This window comes from Primulina tabacum, chromosome 10, assembly GCF_025594145.1.
Source record: "Primulina tabacum isolate GXHZ01 chromosome 10, ASM2559414v2, whole genome shotgun sequence".
In the NCBI taxonomy this organism is placed as follows: domain Eukaryota; kingdom Viridiplantae; phylum Streptophyta; class Magnoliopsida; order Lamiales; family Gesneriaceae; genus Primulina; species Primulina tabacum.
Genome location: NC_134559.1, coordinates 15983533 through 16007552, shown reverse-complemented (window position 1 = coordinate 16007552; position 24020 = coordinate 15983533). Strand labels below are relative to the sequence as shown.

Sequence of the window (24020 nt, the reverse complement as noted above, 5' to 3'; positions counted from 1 at the left end):
CGGTGCATTAGTGCTAGTATGATGGCAACCGACATTGAGTTGGTAGTTTATTCTTATATCCCTCGAGTACGTGTGGAGCGGGCGGCGATGGACAACACGTGGCACTGCTCTCGTCAAATCACAACCATGAAGTTAAGCGTTCTGGCGCGATGGCAGAGCTAAGATGGGTGACCTCCCTGGGAAGTCCTCGTGTCGCGACCGTTTACGTTTATTATGGATAAAACAGTCGAAATAATTGTTTTTAATGAGTTAACCGTCTTCGATGTAATCTGCGTCATACCCTTCCGCATAGCACCGACTCACGAGAACAAAAATCGCTAAATGTTCCCAGAAAATAGAAAAAAATAAGAAGAAGTAAATAGGGAATGTAAAGCTATTATTATGCCTGAGATACGATAAAATGGAACTGGAATTGAATTTCAGACTTCCTAAGTGGATTTCTCGAGGAAACAGAAGCTTAACAGAAGCGAAAAATCGCAAATTAGAGGGTCTAAGAGAAGGAATTCGGCTAAAATCTCGCCAGCTCATTGCGGAGTAATGAGTCTCGTTCGTTTGCCCGTTCAATGAGCCTCGTTCGTTTGCCCGTTTACAATCAAATTAGCCTACAATTTTGTCCAAATCCGGCAGTGCCCGAGCTGCGTTGATTTCACATGTCTTCTCTAGTCCTTATCGAGAGTCAGATGATTTGTGCCGAAAATCGTCTGTCAACAAGTAATCAAAAATAGAAAAACACGAAAAAGGGATGCAACACGAGTACTTCCCAGGGGGTCATCCATCAAAGTACTGCTCTCGCCCAAGCACGCTTAACTTCGGAGTTCTTATGGGATCCGGTGTATAAGTGCTGGTATGATCGCACCCGAAATTGAGTGGGATGTTTATTCTTATATCCCTCGAGTATGTGTGGAGCGGGCGGCGATGGACAACACGCGGCACTTTTCTCGCCCAATTAGAACAATGAAGTTAAGCGTTCTGGCGCGATGGCAGAGCTAGGATGGGTGACCTCCCTGGAAAGTCCTCGTGTCGCGACCGTTTACGTAAATAATGGCTAAAACAGTTGAAATAATTGTTTTTAATGAGTTAACCGTTTCCGGAGTAATCTGCGTCATACTCTTCCGCACAGAAACGGCTCACGACAACAAAAATCGCTAAATGTTCCCAGAAAATAGAAAATAATAAGAATAAGAAAATAGCGAATGTAAAGCTATTATTATGTCTGGGATACGATAAAAAGGAACCGGAATCGAATTTCGGCCTTACTAATCGGATTTTTCGAGGAAACGGAAGCTTAACAGAAACGGAAAATCGCAAATTAGAGGGTCTTAGAGACAGAATTCGGCTAAAATCTCGCCAGCTCATTGCGGATTAATGTGTCTCGTTCGTTTGCCCGTTTGCAATCAAATTAGCCTACAATTTTGTCCAAATTCGGCAGTGCCCGAGCTACGTTGATTTCACATGTCTTCTCTAGTCCTGATCGAGAGTTGGATGATTTGAGTCGAAAATCTTCTGTCAACAAGCAATCAAAAATAGAAAAACACGAAAAGGGGTGCAACACGAGGACTTCCCAGGGAGTGACCCATCCAAGTACTGCTCTCGCCCAAGCACGGCTTAACTTCGGAGTTCTGATGGGATCCGGTGTATTATTGCTGGTATGATCGCACCCGACTTTGAGTGGGATGTTATTTCCTATATCCCTCTAGTACGTGTGGAGCGGGCGGCGATGGACAACACGCGGCACAGCTCTCGCCCAATCCGAACAATGAAGTTAAGCGTTTTGACGCGATGGAAGAGCTAGGATGGGTGACCTCCCAGGAAAGTCCTCGTGTCGCGACCGTTTACGTTAATTATGACTAAAACAGTCGAAATAATTGTTTTTAATGTGTTAACTGTCTCCGGAGTAAACTGCGTCATACCATTCCGCACAGAACCGGCTTACAACAACAAAAATCGTTAAATGTTTCCAGAAAATAGAAAAAAATAAGAATAAGAAAATAGCGAATGTAAAGCTATTATTATGCCTGGGATACGATAAAATGAAACTGAAACTGAATTTCGGACTTCCTAAGCGGATTTCTCGAGGAAACAGAAGCTTAACAGAAGCGGAAAATCGCAAATTAGAGGGTCTTAGAGAAGGAATTCGGCTAAAATCTCTCCCGCTCATTGCGGATTAATGAGTCTCGTTCGTTTGCCAGTTTACAATCAAATTAGGCTACAATTTTGTCCAAATCCGGCAGTGCCCGAGATACGTTGATTTCACGTCTTATCTGGTCCCGATCGAGATTCAGATGATTTGAGCCGAAAATTGTCTTTCTACAAGTAATAAAAAATATAAAAACACGAAAAGGAATGCAACACGAGGACTTCCCAGGGGGTTCACCCATCCTATTACTGCTCTCTCCCAAGCACGCTTAACTTCGGAGTTCTGATGGGTTCCGGTGCGTTAGTGCAGGTATGATCGCACCCGACATTGAGTTTGATGTTTATTCTTATATCCCTCGAGTACGTGTGGAGCGGGCGGGAATGGACAACCCGCGGCACTGCTCTCGCCCAATCAGAACCATGAAGTTAAGCGTTCTGGCGCGATGGCAGAGCTAGGATGGGTGACCTCCCTGGGAAGTCCTCGTGTCGCAACCGTTTACGTTAATTATGGTTAAAACAGTCGAAATAATTGTTTTTAATGAGTTAAACGTCTCCGGAGTAATCTGCGTCATACCTTTTCGCACAGCACCGGCTCACGACAACAAAAATAGCTAAATGTTCCCAGAAAATAGAAAAAAATAAGAAGAAAAAAATAGCTAATGTAAAGCTATTATTATGCCTGGATAAGATAAAATGGAACCGAAATCGAATTTTGGACTTTCTAAGCGGATTTCTCAAGGAAACGGAAGCTTAATAGAAGCGAAAAATCGCAAATTAGAGGGTCTTAGAGAAGGAATTTGGCTAAAATCTCTCCAGCTCATTGCGGATTAATGAGTCTCGTTCGTTTGCCCGTTTACAATCAAATTAGGCTACAATTTTGTCCAAATCCTGCAGTTCGTGAGCTACGTTTATTTCACGTCTTATCTGGTCCCGATCGAGATTCAGATGATTTGAGCCGAAAATCGTCTGTCAACAAGTAATCAAAAATATAAAAACACGAAAAGGGATGCAACACGACAACTTCCCAGGGGGTCACACATCCTAGTACTGCTCTCGCCCAAGCACGCTTAACTTCAGAGTTCTGATGGGATCCAGTGCATTAGTGCTGGTATGATCGCACCCGACAATGAGTGGGATGTTTATTCTTATATCCCTCGAGTACGTGTGGAGCAGGGGGCGATGGACAAAACTTGGCACTGCTCTCGCCCAATCAGAACCATGAAGTTAATCGTTATGGCGCGATGGCAGAGCTAGGATGGGTGACCTCCCTGGGAAGACCTCGTGTCGCGACCGTTTACGTAAATTATGGATAAAACAGTCGAAATAATTGTTTTTAATGAGTTAACCGTCTCCAGAGTAATCTGCGTCATACCCTTCCGCACAGAACCGGCTCACGATAACAAAAATCGCTAAATGTTCCCAGAAAATAGAAAAAAAAAGAAGAAGAAAATAGCAAATGTAAGGCTAGTATTATGCTTGGGATACGATAAAATGGAACCGGAATCGAATTTCGGACTTCCTAAGCGGATTTCTCGAGGAAACAAAAGCTTAACAGAAGCGGAAAATCGCAAATTAGAGGGTCTTAGAGAAGAAATTCGGCTAAAATCTCGCCAGCTCATTGCGGAGTAATGAGTCTCGTTCGTTTGCCCGTTTACACTCAAATTAGCCTACAATTTTGTCCAAATCCAGCAGTGTCCGAGCTACGTTGATTTTGACATGTCTTCTCTGGTCCTGATCGAGATTCAGATGATTTGAGCCGAATGTCTTCTGTCAACAAGTAATCAAAAATAGAAAAACACGAAAAATGGTGCAACACGAGAACTTCCAAGGGAGTCACTTATCCTAGTACTGCTCTTGCCCAAGCACGATTAACTTCGGAGTTTTGATGGGATACGGTGCATTAGTGCTGGTATGATCGAACCCAACATTGAGTAGGATGTTTATTCTTATATCCTTTGAGTACGTGTGGAGCAAGCGGCGATGGACAACACGCGGCACTGCACTCGTCCAATCCTAACCATGAAGTTAAGCGTTCTGGCGCGATTGCCGAGCTAGGATGGTTGACCTTCCTTGGAAGTCCTCGTGTCGCGACCGTTTATGTAAATATGGATAAAACAGTTTAAATAATTGTTTTTAATGAGTTAACCGTCTCCGGAGTAATCTGCGTCATACCCTTCCGCACAGAACCGGCTCATGACAACAAAAATCGCTAAATGTTTCCAGAAAATTGAAAAAAAAATAAGAATAAGAAAATAGCGAATGTAAAGCTATTATTATGACTGGGATACGATAAAATGAAACCAGAATCGAATTTCGTACTTACTAAGCGGATTTTTCGAGGAAACGGAAGCTTAACAGAAGCGGAAAATCGTAAATTAGAGGGTCTTAGAGAAGGAATTCGGCTAAAATCTCGCCAGCTCATTGCGTATTAATGAGTCTCGTTCGTTTGCCCGTTTACAATCAAATTAGGCTAAAATTTTGTCCAAATCCGACAGTGCCCGAATTACGTTGATTTCACATGTCTTATTTGGTCTCGATCGAGATTCAGATGATTTGAGTCGAAAATCGTCTTTCAACAAGTTATTAAAAATATAAAAACACGAAAATGGGTGCAACACAAGGACTTCCCAGGGGGTCGGTCACCCATCCTAGTAGTGCTCTAGCCCAAGCACGCTTAACTTCGAAGTTCTGATGGGATCCGGTGCATTAGTGCTGGTATGATCGCACCCGACATTTAGTGGGATGTTTATTCTTATTACCCTCGAGTACGTGTGGAGCGGGCGGCGATGGACAACACGCGGCACTGCTCTCGCCCAATCAGAACCATGAAGTTAAGCGTTCTGACGCGATGGCAAAGCTAGGATGGGTGACCTCCCTGGGAAGTCCTCGTGTTGCGACCGTTTATGTAAATTATGGCTAAAATAGTTCAAATAATTGTTTTTAATGAGTTAACCGTCTCCGAAGTAATATGCGTCATACCCTTCTGCACAGCACCGGCTCACGACAACAAAAATCGCTAAATGTTCAAAGAAATTAAAAAAATAAGATGAAGAAAATAGCGAATGTAATGCTATTATTATGCCTGGGATACGATAAAATGGAACCGGAATCGAATTTCGGACTTCCTAAGCGGATTTATCGAGGAAACGGAAGCTTAACAGAAGTGGAAAATCGCAAATTAGAGGGTCTTAGAGAAGGAATTCGGCTAAAACCCGCCAGCTCATTGCGGAGTAATGAGTCTCATTCGTTTGCCCGTTTACAATCAAATTAGCCTACAATTTGGTCCAAATCCGGCAGTGCCCGAGCTACGTTGATTTCACATGTCTTCTCTGGTCCTGATCGAGAGTCAGATGATTTGAGCCGAAAATCGTCTGTCAACAAGTAATCAAAAATAGAAAAACACGAAAAAGGGTGCAAACGAGGACTTCCCAGGGGGTCACCCATCCTATTACTGCTCTCGCCCAAGCACGCTTAGCTTCGGAGTTCTGATGGGATCCGGTGGATTAGTGTTGGTATGATCGCACCTGACATTGAATGGATGTTTATTCTTATATCCCAAGTGTACGTGTGGAGAAGGCGACGATGGACAACACGCGGCACTGCTCTCGCCCAATCAGAACCATGAAGTTACGCGTTCTAGCACGATGGCAGAGCTAGGATGGGTAACCTCCCTGGGAAGTACTCGTGTCGCGACCGTTTACGTAAATTAGGGATTAAACAGCCGAAATAATTGTTTTTAATGAGTTAACCGTCTCCGGAGTAATATGCGTCATACCCTTCCGCACAGCACCGGCTCACGACAACAAAAATCGCTAAATGTTCACAGAAAATTAAAAAAAATAAGATGAAAAAAATAGCGAATGAAAAGCTATTATTATGCCTGGGATACGATAAAATGGAACCGGAATCGAATTTCATACTTCCTAAGCTGATTTTTCGAGGAAACGGAAGATTAACAAAAGCGAAAAATCGCAAATTAGAGGGTCTTAGAGAAAAAATTCGGCTAAAATCTCGCCAGTTCATTGCGGAGAATGAGTCTCGTTCGTTTGCCCGTTTACAATCAAATTAGCCTACAATTTTGTCCAAATCCGGCAGTGCCCGAGCTACGTTGATTTCACATTTCTTCTCTTATCCTGATCGAGAGTCAGATGATTTGAGCCGAAAATCGTCTGTCAACAAGTAATCAAAAATAGAAAAACACGAAAAGGGGTGCAAACGAAGACTTTCCAGCGGGTCACTCATCCAAGTACTGCTCCCACCCAAGCATGCTTAACTTCGAAGTTCTGATGGGATTCGGTGCATTAGTGCTGGTATGATCGCACCCGACATTGAGTGGGATGTTTATTATTATATCCCTCAAGTACGTGTGGAGCGTGCGGCGATGGACAACACGCGGCACTGCTCTCGCCCAATCAGAACAATGAAGTTAAGCGTTCTGGCGCGATGGCAGAGCTAGGATGGGTGACATCCCTGGAAAGTCCTCGTGTCGCGACTGTTTCCGTAAATTATGGCTAAAACAGTCGAAATAATTGTTTTTAATGAGTTAACCGTGTCCGGAGTAATCTGCGTCATACCCTACCGCACAGAACCGGCTCACGACAACAAAAATCGCTAAATGTTCCCAGAAAAGTGAAAAAAAATAAGAATAAGAAAATAGCGAATGTAAAGCTATTATTATGCCTTGATACAATAAACTGAAACTGGAATCGAATTTCGGACTTCCTAAGCGGATTTCTCGAGGAAACAAAAGCTTAACAGAAGCGGAAAATCGCAAATTAGAGGGTCTTAGAGAAGAAATTCGGCTAAAATCTCGCCAGCTCATTGCGGAGTAATGAGTCTCGTTCGTTTGCCCGTTTACACTCAAATTAGCCTACAATTTTGTCCAAATCCAGCAGTGTCCGAGCTACGTTGATTTTGACATGTCTTCTCTGGTCCTGATCGAGATTCAGATGATTTGAGCCGAAAGTCTTCTGTCAACAAGTAATCAAAAATAGAAAAACACGAAAAATGGTGCAACACGAGAACTTCCAAGGGAGTCACCCATCCTAGTACTGCTCTTGCCCAAGCACGATTAACTTCGGAGTTTTGATGGGATACGGTGCATTAGTGCTGGTATGATCGAACCCAACATTGAGTAGGATGTTTATTCTTATATCCTTTGAGTACGTGTGGAGCAAGCGGCGATGGACAACACGCGGCACTGCACTCGTCCAATCCTAACCATGAAGTTAAGCGTTCTGGCGCGATTGCCGAGCTAGGATGGTTGACCTTCCTTGGAAGTCCTCGTGTCGCGACCGTTTATGTAAATATGGATAAAACAGTTGAAATAATTGTTTTTAATGAGTTAACCGTCTCCGGAGTAATCTGCGTCATACCCTTCCGCACAGAACCGGCTCATGACAACAAAAATCGCTAAATGTTTCCAGAAAATTGAAAAAAAAATAAGAAGAAGAAAGTAGCGAATGTAAAGCTATTATTATGACTGGGATACGATAAAATGAAACCAGAATCGAATTTCGTACTTACTAAGCGGATTTTTCGAGGAAACGGAAGCTTAACAGAAGCGGAAAATCGTAAATTAGAGGGTCTTAGAGAAGGAATTCGGCTAAAATCTCGCCAGCTCATTGCGTATTAATGAGTCTCGTTCGTTTGCCCGTTTACAATCAAATTAGGCTAAAATTTTGTCCAAATCCGACAGTGCCCGAATTACGTTGATTTCACATGTCTTATTCGATCTCGATCGAGATTCAGATGATTTGAGTCGAAAATCGTCTTTCAACAAGTTATTAAAAATATAAAAACACGAAAATGGGTGCAACACAAGGACTTCCCAGGGGGTCGGTCACCCATCCTAGTAGTGCTCTAGCCCAAGCACGCTTAACTTCGAAGTTCTGATGGGATCCGGTGCATTAGTGCTGGTATGATCGCACCCGACATTTAGTGGGATGTTTATTCTTATTACCCTCGAGTACGTGTGGAGCGGGCGGCGATGGACAACACGCGGCACTGCTCTCGCCCAATCAGAACCATGAAGTTAAGCGTTCTGACGCGATGGCAAAGCTAGGATGGGTGACCTCCCTGGGAAGTCCTTGTGTTGCGACCGTTTATGTAAATTATGGCTAAAATAGTTCAAATAATTGTTTTTAATGAGTTAACCGTCTCCGGAGTAATATGCGTCATACCCTTCTGCACAGCACCGGCTCACGACAACAAAAATCGCTAAATGTTCAAAGAAATTAAAAAAAATAAGATGAAGAAAATAGCGAATGTAAAGCTATTATTATGCCTGGGATACGATAAAATGGAACCGGAATAGAATTTCGGACTTCCTAAGCGGATTTATCGAGGAAACGGAAGCTTAACAGAAGCGGAAAATCGCAAATTAGAGGGTCTTAGAGAAGGAATTCGGCTAAAACCCGCCAGCTCATTGCGGAGTAATGAGTCTCATTCGTTTGCCCGTTTACAATCAAATTAGCCTACAATTTGGTCCAAATCCGGCAGTGCCCGAGCTACGTTGATTTCACATGTCTTCTCTGGTCCTGATCGAGATTCAGATGATTTGAGCCGAAAATCGTCTGTCAACAAGTAATCAAAAATAGAAAAACACGAAAAAGGGTGCAAACGAGGACTTCCCAGGGGGTCACCCATCCTATTACTGCTCTCGCCCAAGCACGCTTAGCTTCGGAGTTCTGATGGGATCCGGTGGATTAGTGTTGGTATGATCGCACCTGACATTGAATGGATGTTTATTCTTATATCCCAAGTGTACGTGTGGAGAAGGCGACGATGGACAACACGCGGCACTGCTCTCGCCCAATCAGAACCATGAAGTTACGCGTTCTAGCGCGATGGCAGAGCTAGGATGGGTAACCTCCCTGGGAAGTACTCGTGTCGCGACCGTTTACGTAAATTAGGGATTAAACAGCCGAAATAATTGTTTTTAATGAGTTAACCGTCTCCGAAGTAATATGCGTCATACCCTTCCGCACAGCACCGGCTCACGACAACAAAAATCGCTAAATGTTCACAGAAAATTAAAAAAAATAAGATGAAAAAAATAGCGAATGAAAAGCTATTATTATGCCTGGGATACGATAAAATGGAACCGGAAACGAATTTCATACTTCCTAAGCTGATTTTTCGAGGAAACGGAAGATTAACAAAAGCGAAAAATCGCAAATTAGAGGGTCTTAGAGAAAAAATTCGGCTAAAATCTCGCCAGCTCATTGCGGAGAATGAGTCTCGTTCGTTTGCCCGTTTACAATCAAATTAGCCTACAATTTTGTCCAAATCCGGCAGTGCCCGAGCTACGTTGATTTCACATTTCTTCTCTTATCCTGATCGAGAGTCAGATGATTTGAGCCGAAAATCGTCAGTCAACAAGTAATCAAAAATAGAAAAACACGAAAAGGGGTGCAAACGAAGACTTTCCAGCGGGTCACTCATCCAAGTACTGCTCCCACCCAAGCATGCTTAACTTCGAAGTTCTGATGGGATTCGGTGCATTAGTGCTGGTATGATCGCACCCGACATTGAGTGGGATGTTTATTATTATATCCCTCAAGTACGTGTGGAGCGTGCGGCGATGGACAACACGCGGCACTGCTCTCGCCCAATCAGAACAATGAAGTTAAGCGTTCTGGCGCGATGGCAGAGCTAGGATGGGTGACATCCCTGGAAAGTCCTCGTGTCGCGACTGTTTCCGTAAATTATGGCTAAAACAGTCGAAATAATTGTTTTTAATGAGTTAACCGTGTCCGGAGTAATTTGCGTCATACCCTACCGCACAGAACCGGCTCACGACAACAAAAATCGCTAAATGTTCCCAGAAAAGTGAAAAAAAATAAGAATAAGAAAATAGCGAATGTAAATCTATTATTATGCCTTGATACAATAAAATGAAACTGGAATCGAATTTCGGACTTACTAAGCGGATTTTTCGAGGAAAAACGGAAGATTAACAGAAGCGGAAAATCGCAAATTAGATGGTCTTAGGGAAGGAATTCGGCTAAAATCTCGCCATCTCATTGCGGATTAATCAATCTCGTTCGTTTGCCCGTTTACAATCAAATTAGGCTACAATTTTGTCCAAATCCGGCAGCGCCCGAGCTACGTTGATTTTACATTTCTTATCTGGTCCCGATCGAGATTCAGATGATTTGAGCCGAAAATCGTCTGTCAACAAATAATCAAAAATAGAAAAACACGAAAAGGGGTCCAACACGAGGACTTCCCAGGGGGTCACCCATCCTAGTACTGCTGTCGCCCAAACACGCTTAACTTCGGAGTTCTGATGGGATCCGGTGCATTAGTGCTGGTATGATCACACCCGACATTAAGTGGGATGTTTATTCTTATATCCCTCGAGTACGTGTGGAGCGGGCGGCGATCGACAACACGCGGGACTGCTCTCGTCCAATCAGAACCATGAAGTTATGCGTTCTGGCACGATGGTAGAGCTAGGATGGGTGACCTCCCTTGGAAGTCCTCGTGGCGACCGTTTACGTAAATTATGGCTAAAACAGTTGAAATAATTGTTTTTAATGAGTTAACAGTCTCCGGAGTAATCTGCGTCATACCCTTTCGCACAGCACCTGTTGGAACTTTTCAAGTTCGCAATCTTGATTTTGATGTTAACAAAACTTGTTATTGTGTTTCTAACATATTTCCTCAAGTGTGAAATTGCAAACACAAGAAACAAGCTGAAACTGATTTTTGCACAAACTGAATTTCTTGCGAGCTTTGGTATTTTGATGATATCTCTCAACTGGATTATCAAAATGACAATCCGCAAACTGGATTGATTAGAAAACTCAATTCGAAACAAATCGTATTTCACGTCAGTTTGGCAAAATCGGATGTTTTGATGGTCTAACTGATCGCTCAATTACCGAAATGATCACACGAAAACAGCAATCAGTTGAGTTTGAGCAGCTGCGATATTTTGGTCATATCTCTCAGCTCGGTTATTGAAATGAAGCGATTCAGTATGCGTTGGAAAGATAAGACGATGATCTACAAATCATCTTCAGAAGTCAAAGTCTGAATCAAAGCTTAAGATGCTGATAAATGAGGATGAAGTTACTGGTTCAGCACAAACTGAAATCAGCTAGGCTGATTTCAGCACACCAGCTGAAACTGAACCAACTGCTGACCAGCTGACCAACCAACTGAACTGAACCAGATGCTGACCAACTGAAACTGAACCAGACCAGCTGAAAACCAGTTGAACCAGACCAGCTGAACTGAACCAGCTGAAACTGTACCAGACCAGCTGAAGACCAGTTGAACCAGTCCAACTGAACCAGACCAAATGAACCAGTTGAACTGATTGACCAGTTGAGTTGACCAGTTGACCAGAGTTGACCAGTCGGGAAAATGTCCAGCAAGACGAATTTTACTGTTGCAATTCCAGAAACAGTACAGAAACTTTCCAACGGTCATATTCTTGTGTCTAACGTATATATCAGTTTTGGAGCCTATAAATACAACATATTGAAGATCAAACAACAGCTTTTGAAGGGGATTCAAAGCATGGGCAGTTAGCATGAAAAAATCAGCTTGTTGAGAGCACAAGCCCTTGTGTGAGGATACATTTGAGATGTACACTGTAAATGATAAATTCCTCACACACAATCACTCACACAAATACAAGAGAGTTGAACTTCAAAGATTAGTTGAGTGAGTCTTGCACAAAGACAATAAACTTGTGTATGTAGTCTTTGCATATGAGACATTAAAGAATATGCTGATTGTGAGGTGCTGCCTACAATCTTGAGTGCTAGGAGTTCTAGTTGGGTGCTGCCCTTCCAGAATGGGTTTGTACAAGTAGTTGTATAAATCAAAGTCTTCTAGTGGATCCTTCCCAAGAGGAAAAAGGGATGACGTAGGAGTGTTCGAAATATCCGAATATCCATAAACAAATTCGTGTCTATTTGTTTATTGCATTTGCTTATCATTTTCACTGTTTTTAAAGATGCATTGTTGAAGCATTTTATGTGTTCTTCAAATATCAAAATATTGTATACCAAATGTTTGATAAAATACTTCAACTGAATATTTTTACTCATTCAACTTGCATATATTTTAAATGGTTTACAAAATATTTAATCGGTTTCTACGAAGGATTATTTCGAGTATCTTCCTCTTGGTTTTTAACCAAACTCGATTTAATTCATCGGTGTTCAATATTTCAAGAACCGAGCTATTGTAGCTCAATGATTATCCCCCCTAATCGATCCTATCAGCACCGGTTCACGACAACAAAAATCGCTAAATGTTCCCAGAAAATAGAAAAAAAATAAGAAGAAGAAAATAGCGAATGTAAAGCTATTATTATGCCTGGGATACAATAAAATGGAACCAGAATCGAATTTCGGACTCCCTAAGCGGATTTATCGAGGAAACGGAAGCTTAACAGGAGCGGAAAATCGCAAATTCGAGGGTCTTAGAGAAAGAATTCGGCTAAGACCGTTTACAATCAAATTAGGCTATAAGTTTGTCCAAATCCAGCAGTGCCCGAGTTACGTTGATTTCCCATGTCTTATTTGGACCCGATCGAGATTTAGATGATTTAAGCTGAAAATCGTCTCTCAACAAGTAATCAAAAATAGAAAAACACGAAAAGGGGTGCAACACGAGGACTTCCCAAGGGGTCACCCATCCTAGTACTGCTCTCGCCCAAGTACGCTTAACTCTGTAGTTCTGATGGGATCCGGTGCATTAGTGCTCGTAAGATCGCACCCGACATTGAGTGGGATGTTTATTCTTATATCCCTCGAGTACGTGTGGAGCGGGCGGCGATGGACAACACGCGGCACTGCTCTCGCCCAATCAAAACCATGAAGTTAATCGTTATGGCGCGATGTCGGATCTAGGATGGGTGACCTCCCTGGGAATTCCTCGTTTACGTAAATTATGGATAAAACAGTCGAAATAATTTTTTTAATGAGTTAACCATCTCCAGAGTAATCTGCGTCATACCCTTCTTTACAGAACCGGCTCAGGACAACAAAAATTGCTAAATGTTCCCAAAAAATAGAAAAAAAATAAGAATAAAAAATAGCGAATGTAAAGCTATTATTATGCCTGAGATACGATAAAATGGAACCGGAATTGAATTTCGGACTTCCTAAGCGGATTTCTCGAGGCAATGGATGCTTACCAGAAGCGGAAATTCGCAAATTAGAGGGTCTTAGAGAAGGAATTCGGATAAAATCTCGCCAGCTCATTGCGGATTAATGAGACTCGTTCGTTTTCCCGTTTACAATCAAATTTGGCTACAATTTTGTCCAAATCCGGCAGTACCCGAGCTACCCTTCCACACAGCACTAGCTCACGACAACAAAAATCGCTAAATGTTCCCAGAAAATAGAAAAAAATAAGAAGAAAATAGCGAATGTAAAGCTATTATTATGCATGGGATACGATAAAATAGAACCGGAATCGAATTTCGGACTTCCTAAGCGGATTTCTCGAGGAAACGGAAGCTTAACAGAAGCGAAAAATGGCAAATTAGAGGGTCTTAGAGAAGGAATTCGGCTAAAATCTCGCCAGCTCATTGCGGAGAAATGAGTCTCGTTCGTTTGCCCGTTTACAATCAAATCAGCCTACAATTTTGTCAGAATCCGGCAGTGCCCAAGCTACGTTGATTTTACATGTCTTATCCGGTCCTAATCGAGAGTCAAATGAGTTGAGCTGAAAATCGTCTATCAACAAGTAATCAAAAATAGAAAAACACGAAAAGGGGTGCCACACGAGGACTTCCCAGGGGGCCACCCATCCAAGTACTGCTCTCGCCCAAGCACGCTTAAATTCGGAGTTCTTATGGGATCTGATGTATTAGAGCTTGTATGATCGCAACCGACATTGAGTGGGATGTTTATTCTTATATCCCTCGACTACGTGTGGAGCGGGCGGCGATGGACAACACGCGGCACTGCTCTCGCCCAATCAGAACAATGAAATTAAGCGTTCTGGCGCGATGGCAGAGCTAGGATGGGTGACCTCCCTGGAAAGTCCTCGTGTCGCGACCGTTTACGTAAATTATGGCTAAAACAGTAGAAATAATTGTTTTTAATGAGTTAACCGTCTCCGGAGTAATCTGCGTCATACCCTTCGCACAGAACCGGCTCACGACAACAAAAATAGCTAAATGTTCCCAGAAAATAGAAAAAAATAAGAATAAGAAAATAGCGAATATAAAGCTATTATTATGCCTGGGATACGATAAAATGAAACTGAAATCGAATTTCAGACTTACTGAGCGGATTTCTCGAGGAAACGGATGCTTAACAGAAGCGGAAAATCACAAATTAGAGGGTCTTAGAGAAATAATTCGGCTAAAATTTCGCCAGCTCATTGCGGATTAATGAGTCTCGTTCGTTTGCCCGTTTACAATCAAATTAGCCTACAATTTTGTCCAAATCCGCCAGTGCCCGAGCTACGTTGATTTCACGTCTTATCTGGTCCTGATCGAGATTCAGATGATTTGAGCCGAAAATCGTCTGTCAACAAGTAATCAAAAATAGAAAAACACGAAAATGGGTGCAACACGAGGACTTCCCAGGGGGTCACCCAACCTAGTACTGGTCTCGCCCAAGCACACTTAACTACGGAGTTCTGATGGGATCCGGTGCATTAGTGCAGGTATGATCGCACCCAACATTGAGTGGGATGTTTATTCTTATTTCCCTCGAGTACGTGTGGAGCGGGCGGCGATGGACAACACGCGGCACTGCTCTCACCCAATCAGAACCATGTTGTTAATCGTTATGGCGCGATGGCGGATCTAGGATGGGTGACCTCCCTGGGAAGTCCTCGTGTCGCGACCGTTTACGTAAATTATGGATAAAACAGACGAAATAATTGTTTTTAATGAGTTAACCGTCTCCGGAATAATCTGCGTCATACCCTTCCGCACAGCACTGGCTCACGACAACAAAAATCGCTAAATGTTCCCAGAAAATAGAAAAAAATAAGAAGTAGAAAATAGCAAATGTAAAGCTATTATTATGTAAATCGCTAATTAGAGGGTCTTAGAGAAGAAATTCTGCTAAAATCTCGCCAGCTCATTGCAGAGTAATGAGTCTCGTTCGTTTGCCCGTTTACAATCAAATTAGCCTACAATTTTGTTCAAATCCGGCAGTGCCCGAGCTACGTTTATTTCACATGTCTTCTCTGGCCCTGATCGAGATTCAGATGATTTGAGCCGAAAATCGTCTGTCAACAAGTAATCAAAAATAGAAAAACACGAAAAGGGGTGCAAACGAGGACTTTCCAGGGGGTCACCCATTCCAGTACTGCTCTCGCCCAAGCACACTTATCTTCGGAGTTCTGATGGGATCCGGTGCATTAGTGCTAATATGATCTCACCCGACATTGAGTGGGATGTTTATTCTTATATGCCTCCAGTATGTGTGGAGCGGGCGGTGATGGACAACACGCGGCACATGTTTCGCCCAATCAGAACAATGAAGTTAAGCGTTCTAGCGCGATGGCAGAGCTAGGATGGGTGACCTCTTTTGAAAGTCCTCGTGTCGCGACCGTTTACGTAAATTATGGCTAAAACAGTCAAAAAAATTGTTTTTAATGAGATAACCGTCTCCGGAGTAATCTGCGTCATACCCTTCCGCACCGCACCAGCTCACGACAACAAAAATCGCTAAATGTTCCCAGAAAATAGAAAAAAAATAAGATGAAGAAAATAGCGAATGTAAAGCTATTATTATGCCTGGGATACGATAAAATGGAACCGGAATCGAATTTCGGACTTCGTAAGCTGATTTATCAAGGAAACGGAAGTTTAACAGAAGCGAAAAATCGTAAATTAGAGGGTCTTAGAGAAGGAATTCGGCTAAGACCGTTTACAATCAAATTAGGCTACAATTTTGTCGAAATCTGGCAGTGCCCGAGTTACGTTGATTTCACATGTCTTATTTGGTCCCGATCAAGATTTAGATGATTTGAGCCGAAAATCGTCTTTCAACAAGTAATCAAAAATAGAAAAACATGAAAAGGGGTGCAACACGAGGACTTCCCAGGGGGTCACCCATGCTAGTATTGCTCTCGCCCAAGCATGCTTAACTCCGAAGTTCTGATGGGATCCGGTGCATTAGTGCTAGTATGATCGCACCCGACATTGAGTGGGATGTTTATTCTTATATCCCTCGAGTACGTGTGGAGCGGGCGGCGATGGACAACAAGCGACATTGCCCTCGCTCAATCAGAACCATGAAGTTAATCGTTATGGCGCGATGACGTAGCTAGGATGGGTGACCTCCCTGGGAAGTCCTCGTGTCGCGACAGTTTACGTAAATTATGGATAAAACAGTCGAAATAATTGTTTTTAATGAGTTAACCGTCTCCGGAGTAATCTGCGTCATACCTTTCCACACAGAACCGGCTCACGACAACAAAAATCGCTAAATGTTCCCAGAAAATAGAAAAAAAATAAGAAGAAGAAAATAGCGAATACAAAGCTATTATTATGCCTGGGATACTAAAAAATGGAACCGGAATCGAATTTCGGACTTCCTAAGAGGATTTCTCGCGGAAACGGAAGCTTAACAGAAGCGGAAAATCGCAAATTAGAAGGCCTTAGAGAAGGAATTCGGCGAAAATCTCGCCAGATCATTGCGGAGTAATGAGTATCGTTCGTTTGCCCGTTTACAATCAAATTAGGCTACAATTTTGTCCAAATCCGGCAGTGCCCGAGCTACGTTGATTTCACGTCTTATATGTTCCCGAAAGAGATTCAGATTATTTGAGCCGAAAATCGTGTGTCAACAAGTAATCAAAAATAGAAAAACACGAAAATGGGTGCAATACGAGAACTTCCAAGGGGGTCACCCATACTAGTACTGCCCTCGCCCAAGCACGCTTAACTTCGGAGTTCTGATGGGATCCGGTGCATTAGTGCTGGCATGAACGCACCCGACATTAAGTGGGATGTTTATTCTTATATCCCTCGAGTACGTGTGGAGCGGGCGGCGTTGGATCGTCCAATCAAAACCATGAAGTTAAGCGTTCTAGCGCAATGGCAGATCTAGGATGGGTGACCTCCCTGGGAAGTCCTCGTGTCACGACCGTTTACGTAAATTATAGCTAAAACAGTCGAAATAATTGTTTTTAATGAGTTAACCGTCTCCGGAGTAATCTGCGTCATACCCTTCGCACAGAACCGGCTCACGACAACAAAAATAGCTAAATGTTCCCAGAAAATAGAAAAAAATAAGAATAAGAAAATAGCGAATATAAAGCTATTATTATGCCTGGGATACGATAAAATGAAACCGAAATCGAATTTCAGACTTACTGAGCGGATTTCTCGAGGAAACGTAAGGTTAACAGAAGCGGAAAATCGCAATTTAAAGGGTCTTAGAGAAGGAATTCGGCTAAAATCTCGCCAGCTCATTGCGGAGTAATGAGTTTCGTTCGTTTGCCCGTTTACAATTAAATTAGCCTACAATTTTGTCCAAATCCGGCAGTGCCTGAGCTATTATTATGCCTTGGATACGATAAAATGGAACCGGAATCGAATTTCGGACTTCCTAAGCAGTTTTCTCGAGAAAACGGAAGCTTAACAGAAGCGAAAATCGCAAATTAGAGGGTCTTAGAGAAGGAATTCGGCTAAGACCGTTTACAATCAAATTAGGCTGCGATTTTTTTCAAATCCGACAATGCCCGAGTTACGTTGATTTCACATGTCTTATTTGGTCTCGATCGAGATTCAGATGATTTGAGCCGAAAATCATCTTTCAACAAGTAATCAAAAATAGAAAAACATGGAAAGGGGTGCAACACGAGGACTTCCCAGGGGGTCACCCATCCTCGTACTGCTCTCGCCCAAGCACGCTTGGCTTCGGAGTTCTGAAGGGATCCGATGCATTAGTGCTGGTATGATCGCACCCCACATAGAGTGGGATTTTTATTCTTATATGCCTTGCGTACGTGTGAAGCGGGCGACGATGGACAACACGCGGCACTGCTCTCGCCCAATCAGAACCATGAAGTTAAGCGTTTTGGCGCGATGGCAGAGCTAGGATGGGTGACCTCCCTGGGAAGTCCTCGTGTCGCGACTTTTTACGTAAATTATGGCTAAAACAGTCGAAATAATTGTTTTTAATGAGTTAACCGCCTCCGGAGTAATCTGCGTCATACCCTTCCGCTCAGCATCGGCTCACGACAACAAAAATCGCTAAATGTTCCCAGAAAATAGAAAAAAATAAGAAGAAGAAAATAGCGAATGTAAAGCTATTATTATGCCTGTGATACGATAAAATGAAACTGGAATCGAATTTCGCACTTCCTAACTGGATTTCTCGAGGAAACGGAAGCTTAACTGAAGCGGAAAATCGCAAATTAGAGAATCTTAGAGAAGGAATTCGTTTAAAATCTCGCCAGCTCATTGCGGAGGAATGAGTCTCGTTCGTTTGTCTGTTTACAATCAAATTAGCCTACAATTTTTTCCAAATCCGGCAGTGCCCGAGCTACGTTGAATTCTCATGTCTTCTCTGGTCCTGATCGAGAGTTAGATGACTTGAGCCGAAAATCGTCTGTCAACAAGTACTGCTCTCGTCCAAGCACGCTTAACTTCGGAGTTCTGATGGGATCCGGTGTATTAATGCTGGTATGATCGCACCCGACATTGAGTGGGATGTATATTCTTATATCCCTCGAGTACGTGTGGAGCGGGCGGCGATGGACAACACGCGGCACTGCTCTCGCCCAATCAGAACAATGAAGTTATGCATTCTGGCGCGATGGTAGAGCTAGGATGGGTGACCTCCTTAGAAAAACCTCGTGTCGCGACCGTTTACGTAAATTATGGCTAAAACAGTCGAAATAATGGTTTTAGATGAGTTAACCGTCTCCGGAGTAATCTGCGTCATACCTTCCGCACAGAACCGACTCACGACAACAAAAATCGCTAAATGTTTTCAGAAAATAGAAAAAAAAATAAGAATAAGAAAATAGCAAATGTAAAGCTATTATTATGCCTGGAATACAATAAAATGAAACCGAAATCGAATTTCGGATTTCCTAAGCGGATTTCTCGAGGAAACGGAAGCTTAACAGAAGCGGAAAATCGCAAATTAGAGGGTCTTAGAGAAGGAATTCGGCTAAAATCTCTCCAGCTCATTGCGGATTAATGAGTCTCGTTCGTTTGCCCGTTTACAATCAAATTAGGCTAAAAATTTTTCCAAATCCGGTAGTGCACGAGTTACGTTGATTTCACGTCTTATCTGGTCCCGATCGAGATTCAGATGATTTGAGCCGAAAATCGTCTATCAACAAGTAATCAAAAAAATAAAAACACGAAAAAGAATGCAACACGAGGACTTCCCAGGAGGTCACCCATCCTAGTACTACTCTCAACGGCACGCTTAACTTCGGAGTTCTAATGGGATCCGGTGCATTAGTTCAGGTATGATCGCACCCGACATTGAAAAACCTCGTGTCACGACCGTTTACGTAAATTATGGCTAAAACAGTCGAAATAATTGTTTTTAATGAGTTAACCGTCTCCGGAGTAATATGCGTCATACCCTTCCACACAGCAGCGGCTCACGACAACAAAAATCGCTAAATGTTCCCAGAAAATAGAAAAAAATGAGAAGAAGAAAATAGCGAATGTAAAGCAATTATTATGCCTGAGATACGATAAAATAGAACCGGAATCGAATTTCGGACTTCCTAAGCAGATTTCTCGAGGAAACTGAAGCTTAACAGAAGCGGAAAATCGCAAATTAGAGGGTTTTAGAGAAGGAATTCGGCTAAAATCTCGCTAGCTCATTGCGGAGTAATGAGCCTCGTTCGTTTGCCCGTTTACAATTAAATTAGCCTACAATTTTTTCCAAATCCGGCAATGCTCGAGCTACTTTGATTACACAAGTCTTCTCTGGTCCTGATCGAGATTCAGATGATTTGAGCCGAAAATCTTCTGTCAACAAGTAATCAAAAATAGAAAAACACGAAAAGGGGTGCAACACAAGGACTTCCCAGGGGGTCACCAATCCTAGTACTGATGGGATCCGGTGCATTAGTGCTGGTATGATCGCACCCGACATTGAGTGGGATGTTTATTCTTATATCCCTCGAGTACGTGTGAAGCGGGCGGCGATGGACAACACGCGGCACTGCTCTCGCCCAATCAGAACCATGAAGTTAATCGTTATTGCGCGATGGCAGAGCTAGGATGGGTTACCTCCTTGGGAAGTCCTCGTATCGCGACCGTTTACGTAATTTATGGATAAAACAGTCGAAATAATTGTTTTTAATGAGTTAACCGTCTCCGGAGTAATCTGCGTCATACCCTTCCGCACAGAACCGGCTCACGACAACAAAAATTGCTAAATTTTCCCAGAAAATAGAAAAAAATAAGAATAAGAAAATAGCGAATGCAAAGCTATTATTATGCCTGGAATACGATAAAATGAAACCGGAATCGAATTTCGGACTTCCTAAGAGGATTTCTCGAGGAAACGGAAGCTTAACAGAAGCGGAAAATCGCAAATTAGAGGGTCTTAGAGAAGGAATTCGGCTATGACCGTTTACAATCAAATTAGGCTACAATTTTGTACAAATCCGACAGTGCTCGAGTTACGTTGATTTCACATGTCTTATTTGGTCTCGATCGAGATTCAGATGAAACAGTCGAAATAATTGTTTTTAATGAGTTAACCGTCTCCGGAGTAATCTGAGTCATATCCTTCCGCACAGAACCGGCTCACGACAACAAAAATGCCTAAATGTTCCTAGAAAATATAAAAAATAAGAAGAAGAAAATAGCGAATGTAAAGCTATTATTATGCCTGGGATACGATAAAATGGAACCGGAATCGAATTTCGGACTTCCTAAGCGGATTTCTCGAGGAAACGGAAGCTTAACAGAAGCGAAAAATCGCAAATTAGAGTGTCTTAGAGAAGGAATTCGGCTAAAATCTCACCAGCTCATTGCAGAGTAATGAGTCGTGTTCGTTTGCCCGTTTACACTCAAATTAGCCTACAATTTTGTCCAAATCCGGCAGTGCCCGAGCTACGTTGATTTTACATGTCTTATCTGGTCCTGATCGAGATTCAGATGATTTGAACCGAAAATCTTCTATCAACAAGTAATCAAAAATAGAAAAACACGAAAAGAGGTGCAACACGAGGACTTCCCAGGGGGTCACCCATCCTAGTACTGCTCTCGCCCAAGCACGCTTAACTTCGGACTTCTGATGGGATCCGGTGTATTATTGCTGGTGTGATCGCACCCGACATTGAGTGGGATGTTTATTCTTTTATCCCTCAAGTACGTGTGGAGCGGGCGGCGATAGACAACACGCGGCACTGTTCTCGCCCAATCAGAACCATGAAGTTAAGATTTCTGGCGCAATGGCAGAGCTAGGATGGGTGACCGCCCTGGGAAGTCCTCGTGTCGCGACCGTTTACGTAAATTATGGCTAAAACAGTCAAAAATTTTTTTATTTTTAATGAGTTAACCGTCTACGGAGTAATCTGCGTCATATCCTTCCGCACAGAACCGGCTTACGACAACAAAAATCATAATTGTTTCCAGAAAATAGAAAAAAAATAAGAATAAGAAAACAGCGAATGTAAAGCTATTATTATGCTTGAGATACGATAAAATGAAATCGAAATTGAATTTCGGACTTCCTAAGCGGATTTCTCGAGGAAACGGAAGCTTAACAGAAGCGGAAAATCGCAAATTAGAGGGTCTTAGAGTAGAAATTCGGCTAAAATCTCGCCACCTCATTGCGGATTAATGAGTCTCGTTCGTTTGCCCGTTTTCAATCAAATTTGGCAACAATTTTGTCCAAAATCCGGCAAGTACCCGAGCTACGTTGATTTCACGTCTTATCTGGTCCTGATCGAGAGTCAGATGATTTAAGCCGAAAATTGTCTTTCAACAAGTAATCAAAAATAGAAAAACACGAGAAGGGGTGCAACAAGACATCCCAGGAGGTCACCTATCCTAGTACTGCTCTTGCCCAAGCACGCTTAACTTCGGAGTTCTGATGGGAGCCGTTGTATTAGTGCTGGTATTATCGCAACAGACATTGAGTGAGATATTTATTCTTATATCCCTCGAGTACGTGTGGAGCGGGCGGCGATAAACAACATGCGGCACTGCTCTTGCCCAATCAGAACAATGAAGTTAAGCGTTCTGGCGCGATGGCAGAGCTAGGATGGGTGACCTCCCCTGGAAGTCCTCGTGTCGCGACCATTTACGTAAATTATGGTTAAAACAGTAGAAATAATTGTTTTTGATGAGTTAACCGTCTCCGGAGTAATCTGCGTCATACACTTCCGCACATAACCGGCTCACGACAACAAAAATCGCTAAATGTTCCCAGAAAATAGAAAAAAATAAGAATAAGAAAATAACGAATCTAAAGCTATTATTATGCCTGGGATACGATAAAATGAAACCGGAATCGAATTTTAGACTTCGTAAGCGGATTTTTCGAGGAAACGGAAGCTTAACAGAAGCGGAAAATTGCAATTAGAGGGTCTTAGAGAAGGTATTCGGCTAAAATCTCGTCAGCTCATTGCGGAGGAATGAGTCTCGTTCGTTTGCCCGTTTACACTCAAATTAGCCTACAATTTTGTCCAAATCCGGCAGTGCCTGAGCTACGTTGATTTCACATGTCTTCTCTGGTCCTGATCGAGATTCAGATAATTTGAGCCGAAAATCGTCTATCAACAAGTAATCAAAAATAAAAAAACACGAAAAGGGGTGCTGCAACACAAGGACTTTCCAGGGGGTCACCCATCCTAGTACTGCTCTCGCCCAAGCACGCTTAATTTCGGAGTTCTAATGGGATCCGATGTATTATTGTTGGTATGATCGCACCCGACTTTGAGTGAGATGTTTATTCTTATATCCCTCGAGTACATGTGGATCGGGCGGCGATGGACAACACGCGGCATTGTTCTCGCCCAATCAGAACAATGAAGTTATGCGTTCTGGCGCGATGGCTGAGCAAGGATGGGTGACCTCCCTGGGAAGTCCTCGTGTCGCGACCGTTTACGTAATTTATGGCTAAAACAGTCGAAATAATTGTTTTCAATGAGTTAACCGTCTCAGGAGTAATTTGCGTCATACCCTTCCCCACAGAACCAACTCACGACAACAAAAATCTCTAAATGTTCCAAGAAAATAGAAAAAAAAATAAGAATAAGAAAATAACGAATGTAAAGCTATTATTATGCTTGGGATACGATAAAATAGAACCGGAATCGAATTTCGGACTTCCTTAACGGATTTCTCGAGGAAAAGGAAGCTTAACAGAAGCGGAAAATCGCAAATTAGAGGGTCTTAGAGAAGGAATTCGGCTAAAATCTCGCCAGCTCTTTTCGGAGTAACCAGTCTCGTTCGTTTGCCCGTTTACAATCAAATTAGCCTACAATTTTATCCAAATCCGGCAATGCCCGAGCTACGTTGATTTCACAAGTCTTATCTGTTCCCGATCGAGATTCGGAAGATTTGAGCCGAAAATCGACTTTCAACAAGTAATCAAAAATAGAAATACATGAAAAGGGGTGCAACTTGAGGACTTCCCATGGGGTCACCCATCCTAATACTGCTCTCGCCCAAGCACGCTTAACTTCGGAGTTCTGATGGGATCCGGTGCATTAGTGCTGATATGATCGCACCCGACATTGAGTGGGATGTTTATTCTTATATCTCTCGAGTACGTGTGGAGCGGGCGGCGATGGACAACACGCGGCATTGCTCTCGCCCAATCAGAACCATGAAGTTAATCGTTATGGCGCGATAACAGAGCTAGGATGTGTGACCTCCCTGGGAAGTCCTCGTGTCGCGACCGTTTACGTAAATTATGGATAAAACAGTGGAAATAATTGTTTTTAAT

At 42.7% G+C, this 24020-nt stretch overlaps 16 non-coding genes and 9 pseudogenes across 16 annotated transcripts; all 25 read right to left on the bottom strand.

The window, feature by feature from the left end:
* Positions 1-739: 739 nt before the first annotated feature.
* LOC142514592 (5S ribosomal RNA) lies at positions 740-858 on the bottom strand. The gene has a single exon (XR_012810480.1). It is a non-coding gene; the product is annotated as a 5S ribosomal RNA (ribosomal RNA).
* Positions 859-1540: 682 nt separating this feature from the next.
* On the bottom strand, positions 1541-1660 carry LOC142517412 (5S ribosomal RNA). The gene has a single exon (XR_012813160.1). It is a non-coding gene; the product is annotated as a 5S ribosomal RNA (ribosomal RNA).
* A 680-nt stretch (positions 1661-2340) lies between these two features.
* LOC142509600 (5S ribosomal RNA) lies at positions 2341-2460 on the bottom strand. Its single transcript, XR_012807766.1, has one exon. It is a non-coding gene; the product is annotated as a 5S ribosomal RNA (ribosomal RNA).
* Positions 2461-3139: 679 nt separating this feature from the next.
* Positions 3140-3258, bottom strand: LOC142517139 (5S ribosomal RNA). The gene has a single exon (XR_012812897.1). It is a non-coding gene; the product is annotated as a 5S ribosomal RNA (ribosomal RNA).
* Positions 3259-3940: 682 nt separating this feature from the next.
* LOC142512350 (5S ribosomal RNA) lies at positions 3941-4059 on the bottom strand (annotated as a pseudogene).
* Positions 4060-4742: 683 nt separating this feature from the next.
* Positions 4743-4865, bottom strand: LOC142508622 (5S ribosomal RNA). Its single transcript, XR_012806829.1, has one exon. It is a non-coding gene; the product is annotated as a 5S ribosomal RNA (ribosomal RNA).
* Positions 4866-5544: 679 nt separating this feature from the next.
* Positions 5545-5662, bottom strand: LOC142509638 (5S ribosomal RNA). Its single transcript, XR_012807803.1, has one exon. It is a non-coding gene; the product is annotated as a 5S ribosomal RNA (ribosomal RNA).
* A 680-nt stretch (positions 5663-6342) lies between these two features.
* Positions 6343-6460, bottom strand: LOC142511749 (5S ribosomal RNA; annotated as a pseudogene).
* A 683-nt stretch (positions 6461-7143) lies between these two features.
* On the bottom strand, positions 7144-7262 carry LOC142511965 (5S ribosomal RNA; annotated as a pseudogene).
* Positions 7263-7945: 683 nt separating this feature from the next.
* LOC142508621 (5S ribosomal RNA) lies at positions 7946-8068 on the bottom strand. Its single transcript, XR_012806828.1, has one exon. It is a non-coding gene; the product is annotated as a 5S ribosomal RNA (ribosomal RNA).
* Positions 8069-8748: 680 nt separating this feature from the next.
* LOC142509637 (5S ribosomal RNA) lies at positions 8749-8866 on the bottom strand. The gene has a single exon (XR_012807802.1). It is a non-coding gene; the product is annotated as a 5S ribosomal RNA (ribosomal RNA).
* Positions 8867-9546: 680 nt separating this feature from the next.
* Positions 9547-9664, bottom strand: LOC142511748 (5S ribosomal RNA; annotated as a pseudogene).
* Positions 9665-10348: 684 nt separating this feature from the next.
* LOC142506462 (5S ribosomal RNA) lies at positions 10349-10467 on the bottom strand. The gene has a single exon (XR_012804754.1). It is a non-coding gene; the product is annotated as a 5S ribosomal RNA (ribosomal RNA).
* A 2295-nt stretch (positions 10468-12762) lies between these two features.
* LOC142509595 (5S ribosomal RNA) lies at positions 12763-12881 on the bottom strand. Its single transcript, XR_012807761.1, has one exon. It is a non-coding gene; the product is annotated as a 5S ribosomal RNA (ribosomal RNA).
* A 1000-nt stretch (positions 12882-13881) lies between these two features.
* Positions 13882-14000, bottom strand: LOC142511803 (5S ribosomal RNA; annotated as a pseudogene).
* Positions 14001-14679: 679 nt separating this feature from the next.
* Positions 14680-14798, bottom strand: LOC142513830 (5S ribosomal RNA). Its single transcript, XR_012809756.1, has one exon. It is a non-coding gene; the product is annotated as a 5S ribosomal RNA (ribosomal RNA).
* A 596-nt stretch (positions 14799-15394) lies between these two features.
* Positions 15395-15512, bottom strand: LOC142511182 (5S ribosomal RNA; annotated as a pseudogene).
* A 641-nt stretch (positions 15513-16153) lies between these two features.
* On the bottom strand, positions 16154-16272 carry LOC142507185 (5S ribosomal RNA). Its single transcript, XR_012805447.1, has one exon. It is a non-coding gene; the product is annotated as a 5S ribosomal RNA (ribosomal RNA).
* A 681-nt stretch (positions 16273-16953) lies between these two features.
* LOC142515265 (5S ribosomal RNA) lies at positions 16954-17072 on the bottom strand. Its single transcript, XR_012811120.1, has one exon. It is a non-coding gene; the product is annotated as a 5S ribosomal RNA (ribosomal RNA).
* Positions 17073-17928: 856 nt separating this feature from the next.
* Positions 17929-18047, bottom strand: LOC142515594 (5S ribosomal RNA). Its single transcript, XR_012811430.1, has one exon. It is a non-coding gene; the product is annotated as a 5S ribosomal RNA (ribosomal RNA).
* Positions 18048-19461: 1414 nt separating this feature from the next.
* Positions 19462-19578, bottom strand: LOC142510855 (5S ribosomal RNA; annotated as a pseudogene).
* Positions 19579-21278: 1700 nt separating this feature from the next.
* On the bottom strand, positions 21279-21397 carry LOC142516111 (5S ribosomal RNA). The gene has a single exon (XR_012811924.1). It is a non-coding gene; the product is annotated as a 5S ribosomal RNA (ribosomal RNA).
* Positions 21398-22082: 685 nt separating this feature from the next.
* Positions 22083-22198, bottom strand: LOC142512406 (5S ribosomal RNA; annotated as a pseudogene).
* A 684-nt stretch (positions 22199-22882) lies between these two features.
* LOC142511388 (5S ribosomal RNA) lies at positions 22883-23001 on the bottom strand (annotated as a pseudogene).
* A 684-nt stretch (positions 23002-23685) lies between these two features.
* Positions 23686-23804, bottom strand: LOC142516247 (5S ribosomal RNA). Its single transcript, XR_012812051.1, has one exon. It is a non-coding gene; the product is annotated as a 5S ribosomal RNA (ribosomal RNA).
* Positions 23805-24020: the final 216 nt, after the last annotated feature.